Below are 12,734 nucleotides of genomic sequence, written 5' to 3'. Positions count from 1 at the left end.
TCCTTTCTTACTCTCTCTCTCTTTCTTTGATCACTCATTGTATTGTTAATTAGCAAGAGAACTTCCATTTAAAATCACTCTAGACAATATAAAATATTTAGGAATATATTTAACAAGGCAAACAGTGGAATTATGTGAATACAACTACAAAACTCTTTTCATACAATTAAAACTTGTTCTAAATAACTGGAAAAACATTTATTGCTCATGGGTAGGATGAGCTAACATAATAAAAGTGGTAATCTTATCCAAATTCATCAACTTATTCAGTCCCATACCTGTAAAACTACCAAAAAACTTTCTTATATAATTAGAAAAAGAATAACAAAATTCATCTGCAAGAACAAAAAAACATGGATATTATGGCAAATAATGAAAAAAAAATGTGAAGGATGTGGGGCCTACCAGTACCAGATCTTAAATTGTAGTATAAAACAAAGGTTATCAAAACACTATGGTACTGGCTAAGAGACAGAAGGGTGGATCAATGGAATAGATTAAGGGTAAATGACTTCAGCAAGCTACTGTTCAATAATCCTAAACATTCCAGCTTTTGGAACACAAACTTGCTATTTGACAAAAACTGCTGGGAAAATTGAAAAACAGTATGGGTTTACCAAGATAAATTCAAATTGGGTAAATGACTTGAATATAAAGAATGAAATAATAAATAAATTATGTGAATACTGAATGGTATACCTGTCAGATTTGTGGGAAAGAAAGGAATTTAAGACCAAGACAGAGACAGAGAATACTACTAAATGTAAATTGAAAGACTTTGATTATATCAAATTCAAAAGTTTTTGAACAAACAAAACCAATGCAAGCAAAATGAGAAAAAAAAGCAATAATCTGGAAGAATATTTTTATAACAAAACTCTCTTACAAAGGTTTAATTTCCCAAATATATAAGGAATTAAGTCAAATTTACAAAAAAACTCAAGCCATTCCCCAATTGACCAATGGTCAGGGGACATAAATAGGCATTTCTCAAATGATGAAACCAAAACTATCAATAAGAACATGAAAAAAGTGTTCTAAATCCATCCTGATTACAGAAATGCAAATAAAAATAATTCTGAGGTACTATCTTATACCTAGCTAACTGGCCAATATGGTAGTGAAGGAAAGTGGTAAATGTTGGAGGGGATGTGGCAAAATTGGTACACTAATACACTGCTGGTGGAGTTGTGAATTAGTCCAACCATTCTGGATGGCAATTTGGAACTATATGCAAAGGGCTTTAAAAGAATGGCTACCCTTTGACATAGCCATACCACTGCTGGGTTTATACCCCAAAGAGATAATAAGGAAAAAGACTTGTACAAAAAGATTTATAGCTGCAATCATTGTAGTAGCAAAAAACTGGAAAATGAGAGGGTCTCTCAGTTGTGGAATGATTGAAGAAATTGTGGTATATGTTGATGATGGAATAGTATTGTGCTAAAAGGAACATTAAATTGGAGGAATTGCATGTGAACTGGAAAGACCTCCAGGAATTGATGCAGAGAGAAAGAAACAGAACCAAGAGATCATTGTACACAGAGACTGATAACATTATATCACAATCAAATGTAATGGACTTCTCTACTAGGAGCAGTGTAATGAGCCAGGACAATTCAGAGGATCTAATGAGAGAGAGCACTATCCACATCCAGAGAAAGAACTGTGAGAGCAGATATGCAAAAGAAAAAGATATGATTGATCACATGGTTGGATGGGGATATGATTAGTGTTTGGCATTAAAAAATCATTCTATATAAATATGAATAATGTGGAAATATGTTTTGAACAACAATATATGTATAACCCAGTGGAATTGTTTGTCAGCTCTGAGAGGGGTGAGGGAAGAGGGAAGAAGAAATAAATCATGAATCTTGTAACCATGGAAAAATATTATGAATAAAAAAGTAAAATAAAATAATAAAACTATGTGCTACTTACTATGAAGATGGGATTAACTCTCCTCTGCTCATTTTTAGACTTAATCACCAGAATTTATACTGTAAAATCTAAAATTATATCTCTAACAATAAAAATATTATAGTTTAGGAGGTTTATTAAATGATCATTAGGGGTGTATGGGGTGCTCAGGGAAGGGTATTATCTCTGGTATGGAGGGCTTGTCATGCCCTCCTAGGGCAACTCTCCAGCCTCTGACCCCCACCTGACACCCAGCTCTCACTTGTGGTTCCCAGTAGCTGCTAGCATGAGGCAGCAGCCACACCCCAGGCAGCGGTTTCCACAGGCCGGCTAAACCTTGTGAAGGTAGCCATCGGGTCGTCTACCCCTGTTGAACCAGGGCTTTGCTCACCCAGCATGTGAAGACTGCTTCGGCCAAACAGATGGAAGAAACCAATAAGAAGGTTCAACAGCTGAGATGGCAATGCAGCAAAGCACTGTGGAGTGCTTAGGGCATGTTGGAGCACAAAAGACAACAAGGTCATCCAATGCATCTGAGGAAGTCTCCAGATGTAACTTGTGCTGTACTGCAGACTCATCCTGGAAGCTCTCTTTGCAGATGACTGTGCTCTCATGGCCCACCAAGAAAATCATCTTCAAACCATTGTGGACAGGTTCTCCACCTCAACAAAACTGTTTGGCCTGACTATCAGCCTCAGCAAAACAGAGGTGCTGTTCCAACCTGCACCAGGGAGGCCAACTAACCAGCCATGCATTACAATCGACGGCACGCAACTTTCTAACGTCAACACTTTCAAGCACCTGGGCAGCACTATCACCAACGATGGGTCCCTAGACCACAAGATTAATGCCAGGATCCAAAAAGCCAACCAGGCACTCGGGCAGCTGTGCTCCAAAGTCCTCTAACACAGCGGTGTAAGCACTGTGACGAAGTGTATAAATCATTAGCAAGAGAAATTAAAAAATATAATAAAATCCAAATAAAAGAGAAAAGATAACTTCTGGATGAAATATAGTCTATCAAAGTCTTCTGTGTAAAAATTCTAAGTAAAAGAAAAATACATTTATAACAGGTCCTTGAATCAGAGCCCAATTAAAGTAATGCCTATCCCACAAGTCTGTAGGACAAAATGTAGTAATATTTCACTTAGCCATTTGCAGCCAACACTACAAGAAGTTGCCGTACTATAAGAGAGAGAAAAAGACTGATAGGGAAGTATCATTCCCTGGTCAGATTTTTACATATTTTTCTCAGGGATACTGAAGCCAGAAAGATTGATGTATATGCATTTGAAATAGAGCATGTGTTACAAGGAAGTCCTGTATGTAACACATGTTAAAAAGCCACAACATCGAATCTCACACATGATCAAGTCCTTGAGCTCTTTGCACAGAATGTCATCAATCCACAAAGGATTGTTTTGGTCTCTTTGACCTTGTGTTCTTTGGCACTATGCAAGTAGCTTTGTGCTTTTATGGCACTGTTCAATGACTCTTTTTGTATTCCCTTCTCCTAGAATCAGACAGAACCATTAAGCAAAGTCCCATAACATTTATCCAAAAATGGCAGGTTTCCATATTCTAAAGCTTTGGGGTATGCAATAATATTATAGCAAATATATTTTAAACTTATATTACTACAAATAAAAAAAAGTTAAAGAAAATCTTCTCAATACTGGTGACATGCTTCAAATAAAAAAAGGAGAGAAAAAATAAAAACTGAAATAGTATAATGCACAGGCAAGCAGAACAATAATAAAAGAGTTTTTAAATAATATATATATATATATATATATAGCTTATAATCATTGACACATTTTGTCAGCTAAGGAAATGTAGAATACAAAAGTTTCTCACCAAAAAATGAGATCTATTTCCTTTTTCAAACCTAGCCATGTGATTACAAGAAAATGACTTTCACAAAGTAACAGTTTTTTTAAATAAAGAACAGTAGTACAGCATGTAATGCACATTCAAAAAGTATCAAAATCCTCAAAGTTATAATAGAACATTTAATGACAATATCAAACAAACCCACTATCATATTTTACATGAGTCTCCTGTATGAAATATAAAGAAAAAACCTTAGAAGCTAATGAATATTTGTCACAAGTTTTTCAGGTGTAGCAATGTTTCAAACTTGGCTGAGATATTTTAAAAAAAATCTATTACTATCATTACAAAAATGTGGCAGAGGATCTAGAAAAAAACAACAACAACAAATCTCTGTACTGTTGATATTCAGTCTAAGAATGTCACCAAGAATCTAGAGATCATTCTGGTGAAAGGGTAAAGTGAGCTGAGGAGTTACAAATGAAAGATTCCCCTCTTTTGGGAGTCATCCAGGGGTACCATGCCCTTGGATCAACTTCCCAGTTCCTTTAGTATGATACTGTATTGTCCCATCAGGATGTGGGGATTATAATTGAACTTCACTTAAGCTACTAAAATGGACCTTACCTCTTGTTACATATAACTAAGAGGCAGGCAAAATGATCAGAGATGAGAAAAAAAATCTAAAATTCATGTTCAAAGACCACTTAAATCAATTTGAGATATTTAGTTCATGAAATTTTCCAAAGGCTTTTATACAAATGTAATCAGATTGATGAAGTCCATCCATCCTCTATGTGACAATTTACAAAGCCAAAATGGAAAAAAAGCTATTTTAATGGGCTTGTGAAATAATATTTGTTCAGTATAGTTATAGGGGAAAAGCAACAGAATATAATGGTAGTTAAAACCCATACATTAAAAGGATTCAATGTAACAGAATAGTATTGAATGCATTAATATATGAACTTAAAACCACTAAATTAAATCTTAAACAAAACAATCAGCAAAATACAATAAAATACAGACTTTCATTAAAAAAAATGGCATCTGAACAACTGAAAAAAAAAATTCCAGTCTCTTTAAAGTTCCTTTTTCTTATCCTTCTGATTCCTTTTGTCAGTGCTCTGGTATTTTCCATTGTGAGGGAGAACATGGGTTTGAGGAATCCCAAACTGAATGAATCATAGAGGCTGGGCAGGCCCAAATGACAAAAGATTGCAGGGATTTGAATTTCTCCCCTGAATCAAAGGCAAGAGAAGCAAAAGGATCAGTATAGTCATGAATGGTAGAAACTGTTTGAAATAGGCAATGGACTGTTCTTTCATAGAGAACGCCATGTTTGTAATCAACTTCTTGTTTGGAAGTATAAATTCCTTTTCCCAGTCCCCCTACTGAGGTCCCCTGCCATGTGGAGGCTAATTTTGCCTAAGGAAAGAGCAACCCAGTTTTTACCAGTTGGTTTGTGATTCTGAAGACACAGTGGAAGCTACCAGCAGCCTGGAACCTGGGCTGGGGCTAGATAAGTGATCTGTATTGAAGGCTGGAGATCAGGAGCAGAGTTTCGGGGGGAGGGGGGGGGCGGGGCTGGCTGGTGCTTGGGCCAGGTGAGAGATATAAGGCAAGAAGGTCAGGAGTGGATGGCTGGAACAACCCAGGTGGCAGGAGTGGGCAAGAGTAGCAGAGTAGAAGCAAGCCACTGGAATTAAGCAGCAGGAATGAGCAGAATCAGGAGAAGTGACTTTGCAAGGGTGGTTGGGTGAGTGGGATGGGCAAAAAGCCTTGACAGTAGGAACATGGCTTAAAAAAATTATCTAGGCTATTGTAAAAAAAATAAATAAAAAGAGATATTTTTTCTTGCCCCTTCTGGTCACCAACTGTAAAAAATTAAAATTATATCTCTAATAATAAAAATATCATAGTTTAGGAGGATGATTAAATGATCATTAGAAATCAAGGAATAAAGAGAATACAAAAAAAAAAACACATGCCCATGGCTGGTTAGCCATTTTTTAAATCCCCGCTCACCACCATCACTGTTGATTGCTGTATCATGCCCAAAAAAGCCTCTGGGAGGCTTTACTGCCAGTTAAATACCAATAACATGATGTTGCCAACATGGAGACACAGGAAAGATTATAGGGAATTTTGGGAAATATTCCTGGGGAATGAAGTGAAAGGTTCAAAATCTCCATTTTTTACGATACACCCCACTTAAACTTGAGTGAGAGAGATCAGTGACTCATGTGTGCAATAGAAGGTGACAAATCAAAATCGACTGACTGCCCATTGGGCAGTCCTAAGCAAAGCTTTAGTTATAATTGTTACACATAAAATGGAAGGAAGTCACAGGAAGTAGCAAAAAAGGAATTGTCTTTAAAAATGCCAAGTACTGCCTATGAAATTGTCTTTTGCCTTCAATTTGACCTTAGAGGAATAATTTATATTCAAACTCTCCAGTGGCAGTAACCTGAACTGTCAGTCATTACTTCAGGTCTTAATTTGATGGGATGAATCAAAAATGTATTATGGTGATCAAGATGAAAAATATCATCCCACACAGACATAGCTTTAATAAATTTTATTTTCTATTCATCAGAGGAGAATAGCTATTAGCTGATATAGTGTGATGTCTCCCTGCCCATAGTGGGGAGCACAGGGATTGCGGGTGGGGGGGATTGAGGAGATTTTTTACTTAAGGTCAGATGTCCACAACCTCTTAGGACTCAATGTTATATATCACCAGTTTAATATTAATGAGAGATTATCTTGTTTTCCATATGACTGGTAAAATGAAGATGTTTTCTTAATTCTTCAATAAAGATGAAGTATTTTGAATCAGAGATATAGCAATGAGGAGCAAAGAAATAGGAAACCTAACTCTAAAATCACTGTAGAAAGAGCCTGAAATGAAGATAAACCTGTATTCTTTAGTTTACTTAGGGTAACTGAATTTTCTTAGGGTAACTGAGTTTTTTCCAAGCCTTCTTGTGTTAGTTGGACAAGAGGGGTCACTATAATCTTTAAGGTAGTTCAGAAAAAGTCATACAGCTGGCCCCATATTGGTAAAGTAGGGACTATCATCTGCAGTGCCTTCTTTGTTTCCATATGTACAATATAGAAACGCCTATATATTATGGGATTAAATGCCCACATGTTTGAACTAGGTTATGATATTCAGTTATCAAAATGTCACCAAAATTAAGAAAGTGGAGTTGTGTTAATTATAATTTCCATATTATTCTCATGGAGAATCTTGCCTTTGGTTTCCTCTAACTCCAAGACAAAAGACTTTTGGAGGAGAATTTTTGTTTGTTTTTTAACCTTTGTACCAGTGTATATTTTGGTGTAGAATTCTTTAATTTGTACATTGGGGGAAGTTTGCTGCATTAAAATATGTTATATTTTTACTATATATATAATTGCAAAAGAAGTGAATTTAAAATAAATTAAATTTACATAAGGTCAAATTTATTTCTCCCTGCAATTTATAGCTTGATCATTATACTTTGGATATATTTCAAATAGGGAGTGAAGTTGTATTTATGACAACATTTCTCTCAATCATACCAAGTCAAAACAATTCTGACTAATGCACACATTCTGAAATAACCTCTAAAAAAGCAATTATTCTAAAGAGGAAATTCATAATATGAAGCACTACAAATAATGGCAGAAAATTTGATTCTTAAAGAAAAAAGCAATTTTATTAAATAATAGTCAGACAACTACCTTATTATTTGATTTGTCAGAAATGAAGAAAGAATAGTGTTTAAAGTTTATTACTTGAATATATCTGCAGAGAAATTGTAATAGTAAAAAAATCTACTCAGGGAAACATTAATAAGGAATAAAATAATAAAGACAGAGGGTTGTTCTCTCCTACAGATCATTAAAAATACTATTTTAATAATTGGAAGAAAATATACATAATTAAGGAGACATCATACTGTTATACCCAGATCCCAAACTGAGATTAGTCTGAGTGGAAATGATTTCTGCTTTCTGTGCTACAAGAACACCAAAAGGAACCAAAAGAAGAGGCTTGATTAGGGCATTCAGATATTTCAATAGAGTAAGGAAGTTCTATCTGTGTTTAATTCTCTCAACTAACAATACTTCATAACCCAAAGGACAGAGGTTTAATAAGAGGGTCTGAAATGTAAATGAAGTTCTGACAGCTGTAGATCAAAGAAAAGAGAGGCAAGAAAATTCATTTGAAACAAATCTCTGTGGAATCAGGCAGAATTAGACAAACAGTGCTTAAGGAAAAGACCATCACATCACAAATTCTCCTGTTTTCTTCAGCAGTAGAACAGGGAAGTAGCCTCAATCCAATGCACTGAATTGGTGAAGATTCTTGCAGTGGGTTAATGCATTTGATATTGTGATGGCTGACAGTGCCCACTGAAATTAGCCTCAATGTGGTGTATACTAAAAAGACACCAACATCAAAAGGATTCTGAAATCTTTGATGAGCCCAGGAGACATGATCCCTAAATGATTATTTGAATTACTTACTGATTGCTAATTCTGAAGAGGCAGGTTAATGCCTATATCATTGCAAAGATCAAATTAAAGATTGGTAACTTAAGATCCATTTAAAAAGCAATCAACTTTGGAGTTTACTTTTAGAGCCCTAATTATTAGAGAAAGAAAGAAAGGATGTTATGCTCTTAATTCTATTACAGTTCTATTTCCACATATGGATAATAATTCATCATGATCATTAGGATCTAAACTGAGAAATGTAGCAAAATCTCCAAACCAAGGAAACTATTACATTAGATATCATCTTATTCATCTAGTCTGAGGAAAACATTTTTAATTAACATGTTGCCTTGATAACTACCAGGTTTATGGCAACAGAAAGTTAGTGGGAAAGAACCATTTGCAGAAAAGAAAAAAAAATAACTCAACACATTGCAATTAAAAGTGGATTGGCCTTGAAGTCAGAATTTTTGTATTCTTGTCTTGACTCTGACATTAGCACCTGAACAAATATATATGTCATACATATGTTAACATTTTTTTCTAACATTTCTGTTTCTGTATGTTCAATCAGATATTTTGTGTAGAAGAATGCAAAGGAAACTAGGTTGCTAACCTGTGGAATTATATGCTCTTCTATCTCCAGTAGTGACAAACTCTTATAGATATTTGCAATGGCTGTGCACTTCAGCTGGCTTGTTGAAAAAAAAAAAGTTATGATAATTATACAATATTCACTCATTCAACAAACAGTAATTAAGAATGAGCTAGAGGTCGCACAATGGATAGATTGCTATGCCGTGCCTAGAGTCCAGAGGACCTGAGTTCAAATCTGACCTTAAACATTTCCTAGCTGGGTAACCCTTGGCAAATCATTTAACCCCAATTGTCTAATGCTTGACCCTCTCTTTTTTTTCTTGACCCTCTCTTGTTTTAAAATTGATCTAAGACAGAAGGTAAGGGTCTAAAAAATATATAGAGGCTATATGGAAGAGTGGCTAAAACCTGGATTCAGGGCCTGCCTCTGATACATACTGATTACATGTCCTCTAATAAATTTCTTAACCTCTCACTGACCAAGGTAGCTTTTTAAAATTATCATTGTCAGAATTGGTTGCTATATTCACTGATGGAGAAAGTATTCTCCATAAATAACTCCAAAAAAGTGAAAGTGATGTCAAAACATGGTCTGGAGATGATCCTAATTTGCATGTGCATGTGTTTGTGTGTGTATGTGTGTGTGTTTTACAACTATGGCAATGGCTCTTAAGCCTCACTTTGGTGCTTTCAAGGAATATTAGTTTTGAATTAACTCCCTTTGGAAAGGTTTTTTTTTGCTGTCTGGTGAGCAAATTGAAAGATTCTCATTACTAGGATGACCACTATGTGATGAATTCTTTGTACATCATGATGCCTGAAAAAAAAAAGACCCCAAATCAGAAAAAAAAAAAATATATATATATATATATTAGTTAAGAACCCATTTAAGCTGAGTGCTAATTGAAGTCACATGACCAACAAAATGGAGGACTAGACGATTTATTTTAATCTCAAAACTGCTCAAATTTCTCCAAAACAAGAACTATGCACAAGAGATTAATTTCAGCCAACTTCATGGCCCAGGACACCAAGAACTCCAACAAAAAAAAAAAAAAAACTAATGAACTGACAGTGGGGAAGGCCAATAACTCTTACCTTTAAGGCAATCACTTCATTCCATCCCTCATCAGTTACCAATCCCAGATGGCTTACAAAAAACCTCAGCACTATCCCAATCTCGGATCTTTTCTCAGTGTAATGGAAAATGAAGTAGAACTTTGTTCAGGCCTAGAATTCATCATTCTTTACAACAATGGTATTCAGCTGGAGAAGTGAACAACAGAAGGAACTTGGGCAGGCTGCCAATGTGTATGGTATGGATGGTGCTTCACATAAACAAGTCATCTACACCAGTTTTGTATCCCATGGATATACCATGAAGCACCACCTAACCCAATCAGGGGAAAGGGAACTGGAAGCAATTGATATATTGGAGAGTGACAGGTCATGGAATCAGAAAGATGATTTCATAACAAATAGGAGGGCAAATGATCATGAAGAAAGCAATCAGTAATAAATGCTCAAAAAGGGACATTATATTTTTACCCTAGGCTATCATTGTTATCTTTTCAATCAATTACAAGCATTGCTATTTGTATGAATGAGTTATGACAGAAATAATAAAGTCAGGAGGGAAAGATTTACAAAGACTATAACATTATTTAAAAGGAAACCCTAAGTCCCTTAGAAGCTTCAATTCCACATGGAATTCAGGAACTAAAGAGGTAATACATAAGTCTAAAGCATATTATTCAGAGAATAACAGGCTAGATAAGACAAAGGATAATGAATGAGAATGACAATTTCTTTTTTTAAAGAAAAGACAAAGAAGATGAAATTTTTAGCTGACGAACATGTTGATGCATATGTAAGAAAGTGGGATTTTAAGGGAATAAAAAGGGATGAATAATTAGATAACTAGATAAAAGGAAGAAAGAACAAGAAATTGATGTGGTAAGCAAAATTGCAAAACTAAGGAAAAGATTATACATAGGGAGGTGAAAGGATTGAGTGTGGACAGAGAATCAATGGGAATTGAATTTCCTTAAAATTATTCTAATAAAAAGTAGAAGAAAATGGAAGAAAAATATGAATCTAACTCATAAATTTGAATGTCAATGATTAAAAAAACACAAAAAAAAAACTTTTTAAAAGTACCTTAGGCTTAAAAGAATCATAGAAAACAAATCAATACACCTAAACTAAATCTGTGTGCTTTAAATATTTTTGCATCTAAATACTTAAAAAGAAAAGAAACACAACTGGATTATTATGTCATATTCAGTAATTCAATCGTGGTAGGAAATTTCAATCATACTCTCAGTTTTAGACATATCTAATGGCAGGATAAATGAAATGGAAAATATAGATTTGAACAAATTACTGAAAAACTAGAGTTAAACTATTTTTCTTTTTTTTTTAAAGCGGCTGTCATAGAATATATAGATTTCTCAGTCCCAAATAAATTGTTACAAAAATTGACCACGAATTAAGAGACAGAAACATTACAAATAAATATAAAAAGTCAGTAAAGGGAAACAAATTGTTTATAGATCTTAATGTGATAAAAACAGTAAAAAAAACAGATAAACTATGTACATAAATATAAGATATAAATAGTGATTTAACAATATCTTTAAACATTCAGTTGACCAAAGAACAAATCATAGCACCAATTATGAACTATTTGAAAGAAAATGGTAATAATGAAACAACATAATATTATATACACCTAAAGCAGTGGTCAGGAGGATGATTAGATCTACAAGCATACATTAGGAAAATAAATTGAATATGTATTTAAAAAGAAAGCCTAATGAATAAACAAGCATAAAATAATCACAGATAAGTAGATAATAATTGGGGAGAAATAAAACATACACAGAACAACAACAAATTATAGAAAGATAAATAAATCTAAGAGATAATGGGTGTAACATAGCTTTGTAGCAAGAAGACTTCGATTAATATCTGCTTTATTGCTCAGTAGTTTTGCAACTTTGAGTAAATCTTTTTTAACTCTCTGGTCTTCAGTTCCCTCATGTTCAAAATGAAAGATTTAGATTACATTATCTCTAAATTTTCCTTTCAACTATAATTATATGATCAGTTATTTGAGACCCTCTTTTACTACCATAATGATGGTTACAAAAAATTTCAACATATATCAGACTTTTTGATAGCTTTTTAAAAAAATCTATAAACAGTTGTTTAACTGTTAATGGGTGCTTTTGCCACCACTATTATTATGCAAAAATGCTTCTGAAATAAGTTGAGATACTACAAGAGCAAGTGGACCACATTCACATTGAGACTCATTATAAATTAAAAGAGAAGGCATTAAAAAGTCACAGGGAATGGAACGAAAGCACAACTGTTTTCCTTGTAGAGGTTGATGTTGCCAGAATTGGTTGCATTATGCACTCAAGGGCAACATGAAGCATAATTTAATCAGACACTTTGTAATTTTACTTTGAAGACCTGGTGAAGGAACATATGAACAGATGGGGTTGGCAAATCCAAGTGAATAACCAGATGAAGTTAGATAGGACAACTTTGTAGTGGACCTAATCAGCACACTTTGTCCCAGAAATGCTTGACAACCTTTGTACAAGAAAGAAAACTATCTGAGGAAGTTATCCAGGGGAGGGAACTGACAAAGAGAATAGAGAAAAGAGAGCAGCAAAGAGAGTAGAGAAGTCTTGTTTTTACCCTGCAGAACCTGGATATTAAAATTCAGTAGGATTTCCTCTTAGTGTGTGGGGGGAGATGGAGAAAATACTTTAAGTAACATGAGCTACTATGTGTTTGGGGATAGGAAGTTACAAAACAAACAGATGGAAAAAGGTGTGTTTTTAGAATTAAGGAAAGATGATGTGTCTGAAGGA

Source organism: Monodelphis domestica, chromosome 4 (assembly GCF_027887165.1).
Source record: "Monodelphis domestica isolate mMonDom1 chromosome 4, mMonDom1.pri, whole genome shotgun sequence".
In the NCBI taxonomy this organism is placed as follows: Eukaryota; Metazoa; Chordata; class Mammalia; order Didelphimorphia; family Didelphidae; genus Monodelphis; species Monodelphis domestica.
The sequence above is the reverse complement of the archived record's forward strand: the minus strand, read 5'-3'. Positions refer to the sequence as shown.